We start from the raw sequence: 21964 nt of genomic DNA, 5'->3' as shown, positions 1-21964 counted from the left end.
AAATGCCAAGGATAAGAGGGCTGTCAGAAGAATGGCTGCTCAGTTTAGCATCTGCGGGGGTAAGCTGTACAAAAGGGGCCATCTGGGAATGCATAAGCTCTGTGTCGAAGCTGAAGAGTCAAAACGCCTGATGGAAGCCGTCCATGGGGGAGAGTGCGGTGCACACGTGAATGGAGTGATGCTGGCCAGAAAGATCCTCAGACAGGGCTACTACTGGTCAACCATGGAGGAGGATTGTATTAGCTTTGTTCGGCGATGCCACAAGTGTCAAATTCATGCAAATCGCATGAACAGCCCGCCGTCAAAACTATACAACATGACTTCTCCATGGCCTTTTTCAGCCTGGGGAATTGATGTGATCGGAGCTGTTACCCCGAAGGGGTCAAACGGGCATGAGTTTATCCTAGTAGCAATAGATTATTTCACAAAGTGGGTCGAGGCCCAATCATACGCGGTGTTGAAGGCGTCGCATGTCGCAAAGTTCATCAGGAACAACATCATCTGTCGCTACGGGGTGCCAAACGAGATAATTTCAGATAATGGTTCCCACTTCAAGAAAGAAGTGGTAGACTTGTTGGAGAAATACAATGTGGCTTTTCATAAGTCATCTGCATATCGGCCGCAGACCAACGGAGCGGTTGAGGCCGCCAACAAGAATATCAAGCATATACTACAGAAGATGGTGGAAACCTATCGAGATTGGCCAGACAAGCTTCCATTTGCTCTGTGGGGCTACAGGACTTCAATCAGAACTTCTACTGGAGCAACTCCATATTCATTGGTCTATGGAATGGAGGCTGTTCTACCTATTGAGATTGAGGTCCCATCGTTACGAGTATTGGCTGAATGCCAGATAGCCGAAGCAGATTGGCAGCAAAGCAGATTCGAAGAACTCATGCTCTTTGATGAAAGAAGACTGAAAGCACTGTACCACATTCAAGGTTATCAACGCAGAATTGCCCGGGCTTTCAACAAGAAGGTTAAGTCCAGGAATCTGAAAGAAGGAGATTTGGTGCTCAAAGACAACCGAGCTCCCATCCACGACCCAAGGGGCAAGTTCAAACCCAATTGGACTGGTCCTTACATTATCAAAGCTATCTGGTCAGGTGGAGCTGTGGTTCTGATGGATCTAGATGGCTTGGAGTTCTCACAACCGATCAATATGGACAAGTTGAAGAAATACTATCCTTGAGGGGCTCGCTAGGCCGAAAACCCGAAAGGGCGACCTAGGCAAAAGTCAGAGCACAAAAAATTAGAGAATATAAAAACTGAGCTCGCAAGGTTGAAAACCCGCAAAGGGCGGCCTTGGCAAAAGTTAGAGCGCAAAAGGAGAGTGAAAATACTCGAGTGAACCTGAGCCTGAACTACGTAAGGCTTGATTCCCATCTTTGGGATACGTAGGCAACTTCATATCGAAGTTCAGCCATAAACTTTTCCCCGATCAACTCTGTCCACTTTGATCATCTCAGTCATCTTTATCCATCAGCATTTATCGTGATCTCCGGTACAGTGCTGTTCAAACTAGGGGCAACTTTCCGTTGCCGCGACGGTGCAAAGTTACTCAGACTAGGGGCAACTTTCCGTTGCTTTGAAGTGCCGCATTGTTCTTCAGACTAGGGGCAACTTTCCAGTTGAAGGGATCTGGGGTTGTGCATCTCAGTGACAGATTTTCGGCGTGTCCAGTTCTGATCCACATCGAAAATAGTTTTGAAAAGTTTTAATAAAATTTGACTTTGTTCAAATCAATCTTTTTACGACTAAGACCATTTTTGGACCAAAAACGGAAAATTTTCAGTACCACAACTTTCAATTTCATTGATTTCAAAATAGAGTTCTCCTGCTCTTGCATACAATCGAGGTTACTTTTTAGTACATTCATAACGAAAACTTGAAAATGCTAAATAAGCAATAAATTTGAGGCATAGTTGAATCAAGTATCTCTGCGTCCCCTCCCAGAGCTGGACGGAGCATCTGATGCCAAACTAGGCCCAACCTGTGCCTCCTCATTGAGCCAATCCACGCACTCATCGGACAAAGTGCAACTGAAAGAAGAAGCAGGGGCCAGGAGCTCTCTCGTCCTCCATGTCGTGGCATATCGGGCAAGCTGTGCACCCCGGATCGGGAAAGCAGCTGGATACTCAATCCCCTCCGGTGGGCAGGTCTGATCATGGCCAAACTGACGCAGGAACCGGAACGGAAAATAGAATACACAATGGGTTAGACCAATCAGCCGAGACATACTGTAGCTCATTGCCGGGAGGTTGAGCCAAGAACAACGCCAAGCAATGCCGTCTGCGGACAAATTGCACATCCAATCGAACCACCACCTTTCGTCAAGAGCATTGACTAGGCGCTGCCGAAAGAAGTAGCCTCGAGCTGAATAAACGGGGCAAGAGTCCACAACCTGCAACTTATCCATTAACCATACCTAGGGGAGGGATGGAAAATGAGAGAATAAAGAATAGAGAAGTGCACGATGAGAGAAAAGTAAGACAAGGGTTTTGTGAGAAAAACCGAGCCTGAGGGCCGAGTGATGTGAGCAAATATATATATGTGAGGTCGGGTGGGAAACATTACCTGCAGCAGCAGTGGACTCCCGGCGAACCTAGTCGCCTCCCGGCGATAGACAGAATCTAAGCCCATCAATGTCTCGGCCAAGGTCATGGCAATACAGCTCTTTCCTTCTCTCAAACCTTGGGCGACTTCAATCAGGTGAATGCTGGCCCCGCAGAAGCCCGAGGAAAGCAGAAAGTGAGACAACAAACATAAGCAGAGGGCGTGTTGCCGAAAACCCTGCCAATAATGGTTGCTGCGGTCACCGGCGTCGGAAAAACGATGGATCAAGCCGAGGATGTCCAATTCCCCACTACAAATCAGAGACCGAGCGTCATGCGCCGTGAGCCCACACATCCGTCCTAAAGCCTGAGCGTGACCAAAACAGAGCTGCGGCAAGATTACTTCAGAGCATTCAGACTCCATCAAAACCTGAAAATCTTCGAAAGTGGGGCACATCTCTTGGCCGCCGAAGCTAAAAACATGCGTCACTGGATTCCAGAACCTTGCCGCGGCATGGAGAAAAGGGAGATGTAGTGGAGTACGGCTTAGCGTGAATAGTGCATTCAAGCCGAAACCCCGGAAATTCAGCTTTTCCGAGCCGTCTAGAGAAAAGATCCAAGATGTGATATTTTCTGCGAGAAACGCCTCCATCTTTGCCTAAAACTAAGATGAAATGAATGTTCCCGAAGTTGAGGCTTTTATAGAAGGAAAAACACTATTCACGGAGACACGTGTCAAAAATCTGGTGGCTGCAGGACTGAATGGCCGGCCAGCCACTTTTTCTGGCTGGCCAGCCATTTACTTTTTCAGAAATGGCCGGCCGGCTCCCAGGGATGATTGGCAATGCTGCAGTGTATCTCCCTGGCCCTGTTTTATCCTTCGAGGGAGAGTTCCAAGTATTTCCATGCAACGGGAAAGTCAGAGGCCTTTATCTCCCTCCGTTTCGGATGCGTTCCGATGCTCAGATTGTCAGAAGAACACTCTGTTGTTGTTGTGTTTTGATTATCGAGTTGTTGTTTTGCTTATCGAGTTGTTTGTCGAGCGGACGTGTTTCGTGTTTTTGAGTCATTGCTCTCTGTTTAAGCAATCTTTGTTAAAGTCTTGTTTATTTGCGTTGTTGCATTTTGTTTATCGAGTTGTAAACTTGCTAAAGATTCTGTTATATCTTAGTAAGTTCAGTTGCTTAGTTTGTTGCGTCGGTTCACTACCTGACTTGGTGATTACACAATGCGCATTACCATTCAATTTCATTTTTGTGCGAAATAAATTGATGCGATACGATGCTAAAAATACAAACACCTTTTCAAAAGCTATTTCATTTCATCATGTTTTACAACAAACAAAGGTACAAGTTTTACAAAAAAAATAAAACTACCTAACAATGTGCAAAGTGCTACAAACTACTAGTAAAAAGAAAAATAAAGCAGGAAACAAAAGCATCAAAGTCCTCGGGAGCGGGAACGAGAAGCACGCCTCATCCTCTTCTGCGGGATAATCTCCACACCACCATCTGAGTCGGAGCTGTCATCCTCAGGATCCCCCTCAGCCTCCTCCTCCTCTTCCACCCCGACAGACGTCTCGAACTGACGATCGGTAGCCTCCTCCTCCTCCTCAGCATCCTCCTCCTCCTCATCAGGCTCCACCTCCACAACGTGAGCCCTGCGTCTGCGGACAGGCCCCCCTCGAGCTCCTCGAAAAGGCCTAGATGGCCCAGCTCCTCGGGAAGGCCGAGATGACCCCGCCCCCTGAAAAGGCCCAGATGGCCCAGCTCCCCAATGAGGCCCGGATGGCCTAGCCTGCGGCTGACCTGACCATGAAGGCATCTGAAAACAAAGAGTTCAATTCAAATACATCAGTCCAAATATATACATCAGATGCAGATACAAGCAGAGGCTACATGAAGTGAGTGCATGTAAATACAGTGTACAAGAGGGGTGTGTGTCAGATGTGCTCTACACAAATAGTCTATCGATGCAATAGAAATCAGCATGTCATCAGAAGTATGATAAATGCCAGAAAACTGAAGGGTACCTGGATGCCCGCGACAGACAACTGTGCCTCCCTACGCAGGACCATGCCCTCGAGTGTGGCCACCAGCCCAACCACCTCCTCCATGTATCCTCGCGATGGCTGCAAAAATGAGCTCATAATCATCAGTGAACAGAAGAGTGTCTAAACATCTGAATGATGAATGAAAAGAAGTGGAGCATACCGGCGGTGAGTCCGAATCAATGGCGTATCGATCACTGGGCATCGGAGGCTCTAGTGGAATCAGAGTCGGAGAGCTAGCCCCATACTGCCACGCCATCAACTCAGTAGGCATATCTGGCCATCCGATATGAGGATAAATCGACGGAGTCGGAGGAACCGGTCTACTCCCACCTCTAGATGTACCGGCCCTGCTAGAAGAAGGGACGTCTGTAGCTCGAGCCCGAGCCTGGTCCGAGGATGACGTACCGGCAGGCCTCATCATCAGGATACGAGCTTCCGTCAATGGAGGCATCAAGTATATGTGACGGTAAGTGGCGTAGTCCCCCTCCTCAATGTATAGTAAAGCATCAGTGCCCAGCATGGCGCCGACTACCTCTGAGTAAGAGAGTCTGTCAGCGGTCCGCATACTGGCTGGGGGTACTGCGGGAATATCCTGAGAAAGATACCCTCATACCTGGCGCAGAAAGCGCTCCCCCAGGAACCATACCCTGCCAACCGGCCCTTCGAGCAGGACCCTATACTGGGAGATGTCCGATGCCCCGGTATACTGAAGACGGAGACCATCACCCAGGGACACCCAGGGCTGCCATGTAATCTGCGGATGATGAATGCATAAACCAATCAGAAATCGAGAATATACAGAGCAAATCAAAGATGAGAATGAAAAGAACTGAAAGTTCTGAGGTACCTCTGAATGTCGCACCGTGTCGAAATACTGTCGCAGGCGAAGGAGGGTCTCTCGAGGCCTCGGCCGGTGCGGGCCCTCGAATATCAATGAATATGGGGTCACGGGAATCCCTACTACCTCCAGCTCTGGGGCTAATGATGGGAAGTATACATAAACCCATAACTGAGAAAAGCAATGCAGAATGTAAGTACGAAATGCTGAGAGCAAAATACAGACTGTAAAAGTGCGCTGTGTGTGCAATGTACAAGTAATGAGAAGCAGGAATGTAAATCAAGGGGACAGAAAGTACCTCCCAGGCTCTCCAGTAGCCGCCAAGTAAGTCGCCCCGCCCGCGGGAGGTCGCGCTCATATAAAAGTAAAGGGTAGCCAGGCCGGCGCCACCCCAATCATATCTACTGACCTGTGATAGGTCAACCAGAGCGCTCAGCAGGTATAGCCCAATGGTGTTCCCTCTGTCGGCAAACAGAGTAGTCCCGAAGAGGAACATCAAGAAACCACGGGCATACTGCTCCGTCTCCTCGGGAGTCTCAGGCACCATCTCCGCCCGCCGGAAATGGGAGGAGAACCAAGTGTATCTAACTCTCCCAGAGACCCTGTCAACAGGTGGGTGAGCCCCCAATAAATACATCCAGGCGGCCTCCCACTTGCCCATGTCCTCGTCGTAGGGGATGGACCAACCTCCGACGTCAAGGCCGGTCAATACAGCAAAGTCAAAAGGGGTCATGGTCATGTCCCCGGTAGCAGAGAAATGAAAGGAATTGGTGGTGTCCCACCATCTCTCTACCAAAGCTGCCATCAATGTCCTCCTGGCAGGACAACGTGACAACCCGACACAGAAGGGGCCGAACCCCGCCAAATCTACCAAGTCTCTGACACCCTCCGGGAGCTCAGCGTACCAATCCCTCGCGGCAGTGGAACCATACCCCCGCACACTGCGGGAGCAAACCTGCATTCAGAATGAATACATGTGTCAATAATGAAATGAAAAAGGGCTGTGTGCCAATGGAATGAAATGGGCTATGTGCCGATGAAGTGAAATAAGCTACTTGCAAAATCTACCTGGGCTGCGTGTTCAGAAAATTTGAAATTTGGGCTGCGTGTTCAACTTTCAGTTAAAATTGTGGGCTGCGTGTTCACTATCTACCTGGGCTGCGTGTTCAGAAAATTTGAAATTTGGGCTGCGTGTTCAACTTTCAGTTAAAATTGTGGGCTGCGTGTTCACTATCTACCTGGGCTGCGTGTTCAGAAAATTTGAAATTTGGGCTGTGTGTTCAACTTTCAGTAAAATTGTGGGCTGCGTGTTCACTATCTACCTGGGCTGCGTGTTCAGAAAATTTGAAATTTGGGCTGCGTGTTCAACTTTCAGTTAAAATTGTGGGCTGCGTGTTCACTATCTACCTGGGCTGCGTGTTCAGAAAATTTGAAATTTGGGCTGCGTGTTCAACTTTCAGTTAATTTGTGGGCTGCGTGTTCACTATCTACCTGGGCTGCGTGTTCAGAAAATTTGAAATTTGGGCTGCGTGTTCAACTTTCAGTAAAATTGTGGGCTGCGTGTTCACTATCTACCTGGGCTGCGTGTTTAGAAAATTTGAAATTTGGGCTGCGTGTTCAACTTTCAGTTAAATTGTGGGCTGCGTGTTCACTATCTACCTGGGCTGCGTGTTCAGAAAATTTGAAGTTTGGGCTGCGTGTTCAAATTTCAACTAGTGTGGGCTGCGTGTTCACTATCTAATCTGGGCTGCGTGTTCAGAAAATTTAAAGTGTGGGCTGTGTGTTCACTTTCGAATTCGGGCTGTGTGTTCGACAAATCAGTGTTTGAGCCGTGTGTTCTAATGTGGGCTGTGTGTTCGCAATTAATTAATGAGCCGAGTGTTCAGAAATTCAAGTGTTGAAACTACATGTTCAAGATGCAAGCAAAGTACTATGTCATAAGCTAAACTGCGTGTTCAAGCATGGCAAAGGTGCGAAATGTAAAATACAGAAGATAAGGTAAATACCTCTCGGGCCTCGTGAGAGAGATGCTGCTCCGGCTCTCTGAGAAGCAGATCCACGGGTGCTCGCTCGTCAAAACTGGTAAAATGACGGAAGACAGCGCGCGGAAGGACGTGTGCTGGCGGACGGTACCTCCCGGGAATAAAGGGTCGGGTCCTCGGAGGTAGAGTCATGGGATCGAAATCATCGCCGGCACCTGGAAAACCTCCGCCGTGAGGAGAATTGCCTGCCATTTCCAAAGAATCTGCAAAGGGGAGCAAAAATGAGTAAAATGAGCCAAAATTGGAAAAAGTCAACAAAAGTCAAACTCTCGGGAAATAAAAAGTCAACAAAAGTCAACTCCCGAGAAAATATTCCAAATATTGAGACAAACTTACCTCAAGTGGTGAAAATGCAAAAAGAAGCTTCGAAGTCGGAATTTAATTGCTCTAAAATGCTTAAAACTGAATGTTTTTACGGAAACAATTTGCGCGAGGTGTTGGAAAACGCGTGTGAAACTTAAAATCTAGAGACAAAAGTGTTGTAGGAGGCAAGAAATGAAGAGGGCTCGGCTGCCTTTTATAAGCCTCAAGGCCTTGGATTGCAAGAGCATCAAAAAGGAGGGAAAAAGACCGAAATGCCCCCGGAAAAAGGCCATGGCCGGCCGGCCCCTTTTTCTAGCTGGCCAGCCATCTGCTTTTTGCAGAAATGGCCGGCCAGCCATTAGCTTTAATGGAAAACGGTTGGACACCCCCCCTTGGGAGGATAAACGGCCGGCCATGCTCCCCACTTGCTCACCTAGCTCTCTGCAAATTTTGAGGAAGATCGGAGTTCCCGGGACCTGAAAAAGTTCAAGAAAAGTACACTTCCGGTCGCGAAATAGCTCCGTCGGGACTTCGGCTTCAAGTTTTGACATATGGCTCATCATCATTCATCGAAATCAAAGTATATCCTTTTTGAATGAGTTGTAACCTTTCAAGGAAGCGGATTGAAGGCCGCGATCGAGTCGCCTTCGCTGAAACGCGCATTTCCGTACTCGTTGTTTCATGACAAATGAACACCCTGATTCATGCTCGTTTTGTACTATCATGCACATAACTTGCATTCTATGAGCATACTTGCCTTGTCATGAACATTTCTTGATATTTGTATACCTCTGTGTTTGAGCATGCGTTGTCACACATGTTCCTTTTTTGCATTGCGATGCATTCACTCACCGACACTGCGTGTGTCGAACTTTCGGAATCACATTAAATATATGTTGGTAGCATATTGTGCTCGTTGAGTTTCTCTCTTTTGCAGGCACGATATTGTATGTACGGTTCAATTGAGGCTGGTGCGACCAGACGAATCGCGCAGGTATCGTATCTTCTCCGTGTGAGACGTGGCGGGGATTGAATAATCCTCCGCATTCTTAACTGCATGAAATGTAGTTGTTGCTTTGCATTCTCGCTTAAAACTGTTGCATCTATTTGCGAATACTTGCTTCATTACAGCTTGCTGCATTTGCATAATCATTGGGTTACCTTCGACTTCTTGCATTTTCATTTGCATTTTGCCCCCTGCCTGCGGGCATGCCTGCGGGCACATCTCTGTCTATCTTGTATGTTTGTCTAAGTCTTCGGCCTTGTCAAAAATGGGTCGTCTCTGGGCTTTGACATTCACTCCCGTCACTTGTGACTTCCGAGTTCTGCCAAAGAGGGGCAACTGTAGACACCCCATTTTTGACCGACCTTAAGACTCAGACGTCACCGATTGAGCGCTTGGTGATGTTGCATGTTGTGCTTGTTCAGAGGCCTCAGAGTCGCGGCTGCGAGCCCCGCCTCCGGACTTCCGAACCCTCTTCTGTACCTTGTCTCGGTTTGCGAACCAGACTCGGTTTTCTTTGTTTCTTTTCCTGAGGGGAGGGAGAGGTCCCGTAGACCATCTCTCAATGTCCGTAGGCTACATTTGGTGGCCGTAGGCCATTTTACCCATTTCGGAGTCCGGTTCCCGGTTTTCGGAGACGTCAGGCTGTGTGCCTCGGTTCGGGACCGCTTAACCATCTCCTATTGCTCTGAGTTTTGGCATACATCTTATTTCATCCCTTTTGAGGGACACAGGGGGCTGAGAAACCCACTTCGTGGCCGAACGCCACTTTCGGTGTTTAACAGCCCATTTTCGGGATCCCGAACTGCGTGTTTTGGCTCCCGAACATTCGTTTTGCAACGGTTTTCGTTCATTTTTGGCAGGTACCTCTGTTTTATCACAGGGAAGGTCACTGAAGGGTGGGAGGCCAGCAATTGTTGCAGCAGCCAGTTATCTCTCCTCCGGAGCCTCCCGGCGCCCGTTTTTCCAACTTCCGGGCTAATGTTGAACACCCTAGGGTTAGTGTTGCCAACTTTGAACCACATATCTGTGATCTACACACATGAGAGGCCACTAAAAGTTGGTGGCCGGCCATTAAGGTCACCTGACCCTTTTGACCCCTTTCTTCCGGGCTAATGTTGAACCCCTTGGACTCTTTTTCTTGAACTTTGAACCACATATCTGTGATCTACACACTTGAGAGGCCACTAAAAGTTGGTGACCGGCCAGTAATTCAACTTGACCCTTTTGACCCCCTCTTTTCGAGCCAATGTTGAACCCCTTGGACCCACTTTCTTGGAATTTTAACCACATGGTTGTGTTGTACACACATAGGAGTACCGCCCCAGTAGCTGGCCGGCCAGAAAATCACATTGACCCTTTTGACCCCTAGCCGGCCGGCTAGGGGGTGTGGCCGGCCGGCCACCTCCAGCAAAAGTAAGAGGCCGGCCGTGTTCCTCGCACTGTGCACTTTACAGCTGTGGGGCAATGTCCCCCAGATATTTTCTGTATCCGGGGGATATTTTGTGGGGGAGTTTTGCTCTCCTTCTCCCCCACCTTTACACCCCTTTTTGAACCCTTATAACCAGCTGGTGGCCTCCTTTGCAAGGGTTAGAAAAACTCTCCTTCAAGCTTCCATAGCCAACTCCATCTTCTTCCTTCTCAACTCTTGAAAAAACCCTAAGTCCCTAACCATTATTCCTTCTACACCACCAAGCTCTACCACCACCATCTCATTTCCAGCAACAAGGAAGGATTCTTGAAGGCTAAAGAAGCTGCAAATCCATCCAAGAAGCAACAAAAGTTTGAATCTTCAAGGGTAAGTAACACTTTTACCCTTTTGACCCTTTCTCTTGATCTATTTCTAAGCCTCACTTCTTTTTGGTTTCAAGCTCCGGCCCTAACTGAAAAGGGTCATCTTTTGAGCTCATCTTCACTTCTCATTAAGGGCTCAACCCTGTTTGAGCCCTCCATAATATACTTGCTTCATTGATCCTCTTGTATGTCATAGTTTTGCATGCTATTTTTGGCCCATGAGAAATCTGTTTTTGAGCATGTTATAAACTGATATAAGGCTTATTTTGAGCCCCTCTTCAACATTGAGGAAGGGCTCAACATTGTTTGGTGCTTCCATGTGTCACTTGTAGTTATATCCCGTATTTGGCCCCATTTTTGCATAAATTGATAGCCCTCTTTGCTTCTGTTTTTGGCCCTTGGTCCGAAATAAAAGTGGCCTTATTTTGGCCTATACTTCATGTTTCATTCACACTTTTTTTCTGTTTGGTGATTATTTTATATACTTCATGTTATAGCACCTTTTGAGCCTTGTCTTGCATCACATTTTTGGCATATTTGTATACTGATTTGAGGTCTTCCATATACTGTAAATGTTCATATTTTTGGTCCCTCTTCAGTGTTGTAGAAGGAAATTTTTCAGTTTGAGTTTTGCTTATACCACTTGCTTCATTACCCCTCTTTTGGCCCCTACCCTTGCATGCTATTTTTCCCCTACCTATACTTGCTGTTTGGCCATGTTTATAACTGTGAAAGTGCATCTTTTAGGACTTTCTATCTTCTGTATTTGCATTGCATGTCCATATTGTGCATGTTTGGCATAGCTATAGGCCATTTTCGGGTGCCTAATGTTGCATTTCGGGACATTTCCTTGCATTTCATGTCATTTCGCTTCATTTCGGGACTGTTTTCCCCCATATTTTAGTGCTGAAATTCCATTAGTATGCTTGCATATCATTTTTTCCATATTTCATCACATTTTAGCATCGCCTCGGTTTGCGTGCCCGTGTGCACGCATTTCGAGGCACTTCATTTTCTGCCATCGGCATCTCATGTGAGTGCGGCTGAGGCTCTCTCATGTTAGTATAAGTCCATGTTGCATTTTCCATGTCATTCGCATCGCTTTTGCATCGCCTCGGTTTGCGTGCCCATGTGCACGCATTTCGAGGCACTCCTTTTTTTTATCCGCAGGCATCCTATGTGAGTGTGGCTGAGGCTCACTCATGTTGGTATAAGCCCATTTGTCATTTCCATGTCATTTCGAGACACATATCATCGCCTCGGTTTGCGTGCCCGCGTGCACGCATTTCGAGACACATATCATCTCCTCGGTTTGCGTGCCCACGTGTACGCATTTCGAGACACATATCATCGCCTCGATTTGCGTGCCCGCGTGCACGTATTTCGAGACACATACCATCGCCTCGGTTTGCGTGCCCGCGTGCACGTATTCCGAGACACATATCATCGCTTCGGTTTGCGTGCCCGCGTGCACGCATTTCAAGACATGTCATTTTCTCGGTTTGCGTGCCCGCGCGCACGTATTTCGAGGCATCTCATTTTCCATAGCATCGCGTATGTTAGGATTGTATCTTAGTCGCATTTCATCCATATCATGCATATTGCATCGTGTCCGGGATAGGAGTTAGCCCGGGCACGGGAAATGAGGTACATTTCGTACTCCGAGTGACGGAATGTGTCTCAATTCCCCAGTCACCGACACTCCGGATTATCCATGATGGAGTTAGGTTTTAGCTGTAGTTTCATTTGCATTCATCCTATATTGAGTTGTGCATTTCGACTCCCCGGCCATCATGCCTCGGTATGCGTGATTGTTGGCACGAGGATCGAGACATGCATACATCTGTGCAGATACATTGCTATGCCCCCTTCCTGCTCTCTGTTACAGCAAAACCAGGAATCAGCAACCTTTTGGGGCTTGGCACGCATTTCAAGAACAGGTGTAAATAGAGGCTAATTGGGACATTCCGGTGGATTTCCGCGCAAGACAATCCGGACATGCATCATCCATCAGAAGCGAAGCAGTCCCTGGCTTGCACGCCATTTTTACTTGCTTTCATGGTTAATTAATTCATTAATTAGAATTTTGTAATATTTCGGACTGTAATATTCTTTTATTTCGGGACTGTACTATTGGGACTGTATTATTTATTTGGACCCTCTGCACGAGGGCACAAATGTAATAAGTGTGCGTGAGTGTGTTGTATGTCTTCCAACCCCACGTCTTTCTCCCTTTTATTTATCCGCTTTTGATGGTTAGATTAGGGCATGTTTAAATTAGCATACAGTATGACAGCATGTTTGCATCATTCATCTGTTTTGCATGCACCGGGCTCGGCGCATCATGCTAACTGCATTTGTATTTCAATTCCAAATTGAATACATGATAGTCGTAGCATTTCATATACCATCTTAGAATAGCCGAGCCTGCTATAGTTGCATTTTGCATGTGTTGCATTAGGCATTTCTGCATATTTTGGATCATGCATGATTTCTAATAAACTTCTTTTTTTAGCTTGGAGTACTCGGTGAGTTTTATGCTTTAGCATCCTTGCATGCGTGTGAGTGACTGCCATGAATAGTATGCTTACCATGAGGCTAATTGCTAATGTGATATAACTGCCTGAATGCCTGTGGGTGAAGGTTGGGTTATTTGAATTGGAATAATTCATCAAATGTGTTTTTTAAGCCCACTAGATAGTGGCAAAATCATGTTTTCTAAGCCCACCCGAGGGTGGCAAATCCACGTCTTAGCCTACTTGCGGGTAGCACCATCAAACCACTTTCAAATAAACAAACATGAAATGTTTTATTCCAATTCGGGCGACCCAGTCTATACTTATATGCTGTGCGCATCACATAATAACCTAGGCTAATAACCGGAATAAGAACTCACAATGTTTTCAAAAATAGATATCATGGCTAGTAGAGGCCGGTCTATGACCGGGCGAGCGGGGGTGCTCACGAAGTGACCTTCCCCAATCGTACCCAAGTTCCTGAGCCGAGGCAACTTTGGTGATGACGGACACGTGGCCTTTGGCAACGAGTCAGGGTTTCCTAAATTTCCCAAAATAAAATATTTAGGTGGCGACTCTGTATCTGGCAAAGCAGTCCATGTTTGGCACTTCTTTCAAAAAATCTGTTTTCTCAAAACGATTTGCCGGATTTGGACTCTTTGGTTCAGACTTAGAACCGTGACTACAAAATCGAGTCCGAGCTATAGCAAGGTCCCCCCGCGGGCTTGTTACAGAAGCTTGTGTGCTTATTTTGCCATGCTAGAGGTCTGTCCATAGTTGTTTGGGTCGGCCATGGCATGCATTATATGCCCCCTTTGCATTTTGGCATGTTGGCCTCAAGTGTGTGAGTATGTAGCATGCACTACTTGCTTTATTCTAATGATTTGGCATCATTTATAGCATAATTTCAGTCCCTTTGACATGCTTGTATGCTTGCTTTGGACACCTCTTTGAAGCTTTGGAAGCTTGACTTGCATGCTCCATGTTTTGGTCTTTGTGCATGCTTTTGATTTTGAGCCATTTAGATACCATCTAGGTGTCCCTTGGGTGTTGTTTAGGTCTGCACTAGACCTATTTTAAGCCCTCTTAGCCTTGTAAGGCTTGGTTGATTTGGTCTTGGTTTAAGCCTCTTGGCTTGCCTTGGGTATTTGGTTTCGTTTGCATGCCTTGTTTGTCTTGTTTAATTGGCTTAATACCCTTTGTAACATGATTTTCAATGCTTACCTTGCATGCCGTTAGTCCATGTTATGCCTCTTTCAAGTGTGCTTGGAAATTGCCTTTTTATGCTTTAGTGTTGGTCCTTGTGTGCATGCATGTTTGCATGTCATTTAGACCTCATTTTATAGCACTATGGCTACTGTTTTGGGCCTATTTAGAGCTGCCCAAATCATGTTTAAGTCCGTCTCTTTGTTTGTCGCATGCTCTCCTTGTATATCGTAGTATATTGGCGAGTTGTCGCATGTTTGAAATCACATGATTGAATGAAGTCACATGTTGGCTTACGTGCTTGAATGCCTACATTAGCCTTGCAAACTTGTTAGTTGCATTGCTCTATGCCTTGCATTTCTTGCATGCTCATTTGCATTGCCGTATTGCATGCCTAGTTAACATGCTTAGGTTGCATTGCATTGACATGCATGCTTGGCCTCTTGACTATCCATGATAGAGGCTAAGTCCCCATTTGTTTGTTGGTTTGCATTGCATGTCATTTGACATCAAAGTGTACACATTTGGTCCCTTGGGCCATCACGCATCGAAATGCGCGATTGATGGTCCGAGAACCAAGGAGCATGTCCCTTTGAGTCACAAACATGATAGGGGACATGATTGGTGCATACATTGCTTGAATTGTATTGCCATGCAAGTTCTGTCCTCTGCTGCTGTGAGTTGCAGGTTCTGCAGGCATTCTTTGCCGACCGGCAGTAAATCACCAGCCGATGGATTCATTTTGTGCCGGTGACCACAATTCACTGCCGGTGGTAATTCTACTCAGCCGGTGGTGATTCCCAATATCCAGAGAGGCATCCTTGAGACTTTGGCAGTCTTCAGAGAGGCAGAGCAGGGAAAACAGAGGCAGACTATGCATGGCCGTGCACTTCCGAGCAGGACCCGAGCATGCGCTGCATCTGGTTCTCCTCCCGAGGCGGTTTACTGCTTTTCCTAGTTTAGTTAGTTAGTTTGTTAGCTGATTAGGCAATTTGTAATATTTAATTAGCTTGCGTAGTTAATTAATTTGTATTATTTATTTGGTCCCTCCGGACGAGGGCAAATCTGTAATAAGTGTGTGTGAGTAGTGTGTATGTCTTCCAATCCCCACTTCTTTCTTCCCTTTTATTTACCTGCTTTGATGGTTAATATTAGGCACGTTTAAATTAGCATACCTCATGCAATGCATGCGTGCATTCATTCATTTGTCTTACATGCACCGGGCTCGACGCATCATTCTAACTGCATCTGTATTTCAATTTCCAAATTGAATACGTGTTAGTTGTAGCATTTCACATGTCATCGTAGATTAGCCGAGCCTATCCTAAACACATTTTGTTTGTGTTGCATTAGTCATTTTAACATGAATTAGGACATGCATGTTTGCTAACTAGTTTATTATTTTGGCACGGAGTACGATGTAAGTATTTTCGCTTTAGCATATTGCATGCGTGTGAATGTGGCCATGATAGTATGCTTACCATGTGGCTAAGTGCTTATATGAGATAAACTGTTTGAATGCCTGTGGGTGAAGGTTGGATTGTTTGAGTTGGAAAAACTCGTTGAAATCCGTGTTTTAGCCTACTTGCGAGTAGCAAATTCCAAAGCGCTTTTCAAAACAAATGGATATGCAATGCTTGTTTCCAAATTAGGCAATCTAGTCTATACTTGTTTGCTGTGCGCATAACATAGTAATTCTAGGCTAATAACCGGAATAAGAACACATAACGTTTTCAAAATCGGATATCACGGTTAGTAGAGGCCGATCTTCGGATCGGGTGAGAGGGGGTGCTCATAGCTGACCTTCCCCAATCGTACCCTAGCTCCTGAGGCGAGACAACTCTGGTGATGACGGACATGTGGCCTTTGGCACCGAGTCAGGGTTTCCTAAATTCCCCCATAAAAAATATTTAGGTGGCGACTCTGTATCTGGCAAAGCAGTCCATGTTTGGCACTTCTTTTCAAAAAATCTGTTTCTCAAAACGATTTGCCAGATTTGGACTCTTTGGTTCAGATCAAGAACATTGACACAAAATCGAGTCCGAACTGTAGCAGTGAGGCCCCCCACGCGGGCGCGTCTACACAACCCTCGTCACTGTTTACCGAATAACCACTGATTACCGTTAAACTGGAACTGATTATGACTGATAAGTGAACTGATTGAAATACTGAACTGGCTGACTAAAATATGGAATTGAATTGACTAAGTATATCTGTTTAACTGTATGTCTATTTGTTGACTGTTTAATTATCTGTTTAGCTTTTATGTTTAAACTGTAAATTGAAGGCCTTATCGGCGGCCGAACCGGAAACCGATTAGTGTTTTATGATCATCGTCATTTATGTGATTTTATGGTGTAGTTACCTGAAAACTGATTAGGTACGATTAAATTAGATTAAAATGAGCTAAATTGCATAGTTGGCCTTATTTACCATTTTGCCACATTAGTGGCCCATACCATGATCACCATTTGAGCCTTAGTATACACCTAGGCACACTTTTGCTCAGCTCATTCCTTGCCTTTGCCGACTAGAGAGAGGGAGATAAGGGAGAGAGTTGGATTTCATCTCACTTTAGCTTGTGAATTGCTTGGAATTGAAGAAGAAATTGCATATTTGAGCTTCCCTTCCTTGAATTGGAGCCTTAAGGTAGAAATTCATCTTCTCATTCTTGTGTTTGAATTGTTTCTTGCATGGTTTAGACCTAGGTTGGAGACTAGAGCCAACTTATGGCTCAAATTGTTGTGTTGAAGCTTAATTGTTGCATGCATGTATATATATTGAAGTTTTGAGGTGGTAGTTCACATTCCTCACATGCATGTCCATGTTTTAAGAGTAGTCCATGATTTCATCATGTTTTTAGAAAGAATTGGCTCCTTAGAGCATCAAATTGAAGCTTTGAAATGATTTAAATTCATGCATGTTTGCATGTTCTTCATATTTATGGAAATTGGTTTGAATTGGATTCATTTGAAACACCCTTGGGCTTTAATTTTACAAATTGAGCTTTGAATCATGTTAAAATATGAGTTTTGATGTGTTTTTTGGAAAATTGGCCCAAGAGGATCGAAATTTATGGTTTAAAACTTGGTTTTGAGCTTGAGGTTCAAATCTGGAATTTCCAGAATTTGGACTCAAGCTCGAGCGGGGTGACTGGCGCTCGAGCGTGGAAATCGTGCTCCCAGCATTTTGTTCTGTTTTGAAGTCCGCTCGAGCGGAACAATTGACTCTCGAGCGGGGCTTTGTGTCTCATGCTCGAGCGAGTGTCGAGTGCCCAATCGAGCGTGATTTTCGTCTATCCAGCACTTTTGACTGTTTTGCAGAACACTCGAGCGAGTAAGTCTACGCTCGAGCGGAAACCTTCGTCTGCATGTCCGCTTGAGCGGAGTAACCTACGCTCGAGCGTGACCCCTATTTTCTGAAAAGTCTGAAAATGTTTTTCAAGTGCATCTTTGCATCCTCATGTCGTTCTAGGCATTCTTAGGCCTAGATTAAGGCATCTTATTGAGGATATAGATGTAGAACACACCGAGGCAATTAGGGATTAAGTTATTATTTTCCCAACTGTGTAGCTTAGTGTGTGTTCGATCTGTAACTGTGTAGGGTTGGCGACTGGGGACGCGCTCTAGCTTTACTGTAGCCCAGAACTCTGTGAGTAACAATTGTGTAAAGATATGTTCAAAATGATTATCTCCTGAACAATTGAACTGTACTGCTTTCTGAACTGTTACTGTTAATTGAATGAATGTATGTCCTATATTCTGAACTGTATTGTGGCATCCTTAGCAACTACTGTTTACTGTTACTGTTACAGAGATCTCTGTTGGTTCCCTCATTGGAACCACTACTGTTATTGACTGATGGCCATCATTTACTGCTCGGTCTTTTAAGACCTACTATTTACTGTACTGTTATGCTAATGGATGTACCGCATATGACTGCACTGACTGAACGACTGAAATACCAATTTAATAAACTGTTTTCATTACTGTAAGGACATTCATTCTTAACCCCTTTACGCATTGTGTGATTCACTGGGCTTTAGCTCACTGCTTATATATATATGTAGGTGTCCAGGCACCAGACCGCAGCTAGGAGCGTCGGGGTAACTCCAGTTTTGTCAAGCCAACCGCTGTGCCTTACTGCGAGGTTCCGAGCCTGTCGAGCTACGGCTTAGGGGTGTCTTTAATTTCCCCGTCTGTCTCTGTATCTGTTCTGTTCGACTGTATAGACTGTCACTCTACTGTTTGATAGGGATTAGGTCCCTAAACTGAATGATCGTATATGTACATACAGTTTTGTCTGACTGTATATATTTGAATGAAAAGTCTTTTGCATTCAGATTATCACAGCTCATTGGACATTGTTTATTTACTGTATTGGCTTCCGCCAGCCCCTGTACTCTGTATTACTGTATTACTGTTAAACAGGCCTTCGGTAATCTCGAATTACTGGCCGGTTACGGTGCTAAACCCATAGGGGCGGGTTTGGGTCGTGACACTAACCAACCAAGTGGAACTCTATCATCAAGCATACAAAACTTACTTTGTCCCTTATTAGAAGTAACATTGCAATCCTAACAAGTACATCTACTATCCTTAGTCCTTTAGGAACACCATCAGCAGCAAAATAATGAGTGAGAACAAAAAATTAATAACAAACAAAAAAAAAAAGAAAAAAAATAAAAGAGGAGAGAGAGAGAGAGAGAAATCAAGGTCATAAAAGATGTAGAAAGAGCAGCAGAAAAACTAATTATAAGGGACAAACTGATCAGTGGGTGCACTTACTGATCACTTGTGGTAACTGATTATTAGTTTGAGAATCAATATCCATGGAGCATGGGCTTGGTATATCGAGAACCTTGGCTTCAGTCTCCAGCTCTTCAATAGGAGTCTTATTTGCTTTTGCGTCACCCTACAATAACATCACATAATAAAGAGAAACCATATGAGTTAAGTATTGCTTCATTGCAGTTAACTACGAATGCAATTTATGTAGTCTATTTCACTGGAAACTCTTTCATATAGAACCATATTCAGAGTTCGTAGCGATTAAGTCACATAGGAAGATGAAATAAACAAACCTTGATCAGCGAATCCTTGCAGCAGCTGATGGCATTTTGAATCATTTCGCTATACCCACCATCACCGCAGCTAGTTTTCTCCGACAAGTTACACGACATCTTCCCCTTGTATTTTTCTTTGCTTCTTGGCTCTGTCGGCTTGTAACATGAAAAGCACCTCTTGAGCTTCCGCATCAATGATGTCCCGAACCTCTAGTGATTGTGTGATGGGTTTGAATTTGAGGGCTTCATGGAGAGACAAAAAGAGAGAGAGAGAGAGGGGTGGAACTTTGTAATCTAAAACCCAAAATGCTGAAAATCTGAGATTGAATTTTAATTCTCAGTTCAACTCTTTTTTTCTCAGCAACAATCAGTGTTATAATTTGTTGATGACTTGTGTACTTGGTGTTGTGAGAATATATTGTATATATAGCATAATTGGTTATATTAGGAATCTTTGTATATATGGCATGATTGGTTATATTAGGAATTAGCCCTAAATCTATTACTGAAAAAGGAAATACAAAGATTGTTATTTACACTAATTCCTAATATAACCAATTATGAGAAGTAATATTTACACTAATTTTTACACTAATTCCTAATTCCTAATATACAATATAATTCCTAAATCTATAACCAATTGCTAATAGTTACACTAATTCCTAATTCCTAATATACACTAATTCCTAATTCTTAATATACAATATAATTCCTAAATCTATAACCAATTCCTAATATTTACACTAATTCCTAATATACAATATATTCTCACAGTTGTTTGTAGTTGTTGGCTTTGGAAAGAAGAGGGGACCCAACTCTTCTGAGAAGTAAGCTCACTCTAATGAGAATTAAGCTCAAGATCTTGAAAAAATCAAAACAAGAAGCACTTGCTAGATGGAATCTTCACATCCATATATAGCATTAAATGACATGTTAAAAGATATAAAAAGCATTGCTCAATGTAAATAGCAGTCCGATTCTGAGATGGAAGACATATCAAAAGAATTCACCTTCTGTTGACACAAACCACCATAAAATTTGAAGTTCAAAGATTGGATATATATTTGAAACACAAGCATTAAGAAAAGGTCAAATTCAGCAAAGGGTAAGAAAGAATTGGAAATAGCAAAAACAACACTAACTGCAATTACAAGGATTAATAGCTAGGACGAGAAGAAGTACTACTGCTCCATAAACAATAAAGAATATTAAATCTGCAATCTAATAAGCTGGAAATCAGCAAAAAGTTGAAGACTATCACGTGCCACTTAATAAGAAGTGAGTGCTCAAAAAATTGAGAAAGACCTTGGGTAAATATTCTATCACAATCATCATTGGGGTACTTTATGTTACAGCACCCAGAGATTGGACTACATTTGGATGTCGTATCTTCTGAAGCAATTCAAGCTCATCACTGAAAGCCCCCTGAGTAAAATCAACAAAAACCAAAATGAAAACCAAAAGTTCAGAAAATAATATAAACAAAATGAAAATGCCATCATATGGACAACTCACATTTTATCCTCATCGGCAGTCACTTCCTCCCCAAGTTTTTTCATAACAACTTCTATTCCTTGCCATGATGCTACACAGAAGGTTCCTTGGGATATTGTAGACACCCCATTTTTGACCGACCTTAAGACTCAGACGTCACCGATGGAGCGCTTGGTGATGTTGCATAATGTGCTTGTTCAGAAGTTTCAGAGTCGCGGCCGTAAGCCCTACCTCCGGACTTCCGAACCCTTTTCTGTGCCTTGTCTCGGTTTGCGAACCAGACTCGGTTTTCTCTGTTTCTTTTCCTGAGGGGAGGGAGAGGTCCCGTAGACCATCTCTCAATGTCCGTAGGCTACATTTGGTGGCCGTAGGCCATTTTTCCCATTTCGGAGTCCGGTTTTCGGTTTTCGGTTTTCGGAGCCGTCAGGCCGTGTGCCTCGGTTCGGGACCGCTTAACCATCTCCTATTGCTTTGATTTTTGGCATACATCTTATTTACTCCCTTTTGAGGGACACTGGGGGCTGAGAAACCCACTTCGAGGTCGAATACCATTTTCGGTGCTTAACAGCCCATTTTCGGGACCCCGAACTGTGTGTTTTGGCCCCGGAACATTCGTTTTGCAACGGTTTTCGTTCATTTTTGGCAGGTACTTCTGTTTTATCACTGGAAAGGTCACTGAAGGGTGGGAGGCCAGCAATTGTTGCAACAACCAGTTATCTCTCCTCCGGAGCCTCCCGGCGCCCGTTTTTCCAACTTCCGGACTAATGTTGAATACCTTGGAGCTAGTGTTGTCAACTTTCAACCACATATCTGTGATCTACACATCTGGGAGGCCCCTAAAAGTTGGTGGCCGGCCATTAAGGTCACCTGACCCTTTTGACCCCTTTCTTCCGGGCTAATGTTGAACCCCTTGGATCTTTTTTCTCGAACTTTCAACCACATATCTGTGATCTACACATCTGAGAGGCCCCTAAAAGTTCATGGCCGGCCAGTAATTCAACTTGACCCTTTTGACCCCCTCTTTCCGAGCCAATGTTGAACCCCTTAGACCCACTTTCTTGGAATTTTAACCACATGGTTATGTTGTACACATAT

This window comes from Camellia sinensis, chromosome 13, assembly GCF_055761805.1.
Source record: "Camellia sinensis isolate YWXY chromosome 13, ASM5576180v1, whole genome shotgun sequence".
NCBI lineage: Eukaryota > Viridiplantae > Streptophyta > Magnoliopsida > Ericales > Theaceae > Camellia > Camellia sinensis.
This window is presented reverse-complemented; position numbering follows the sequence as displayed.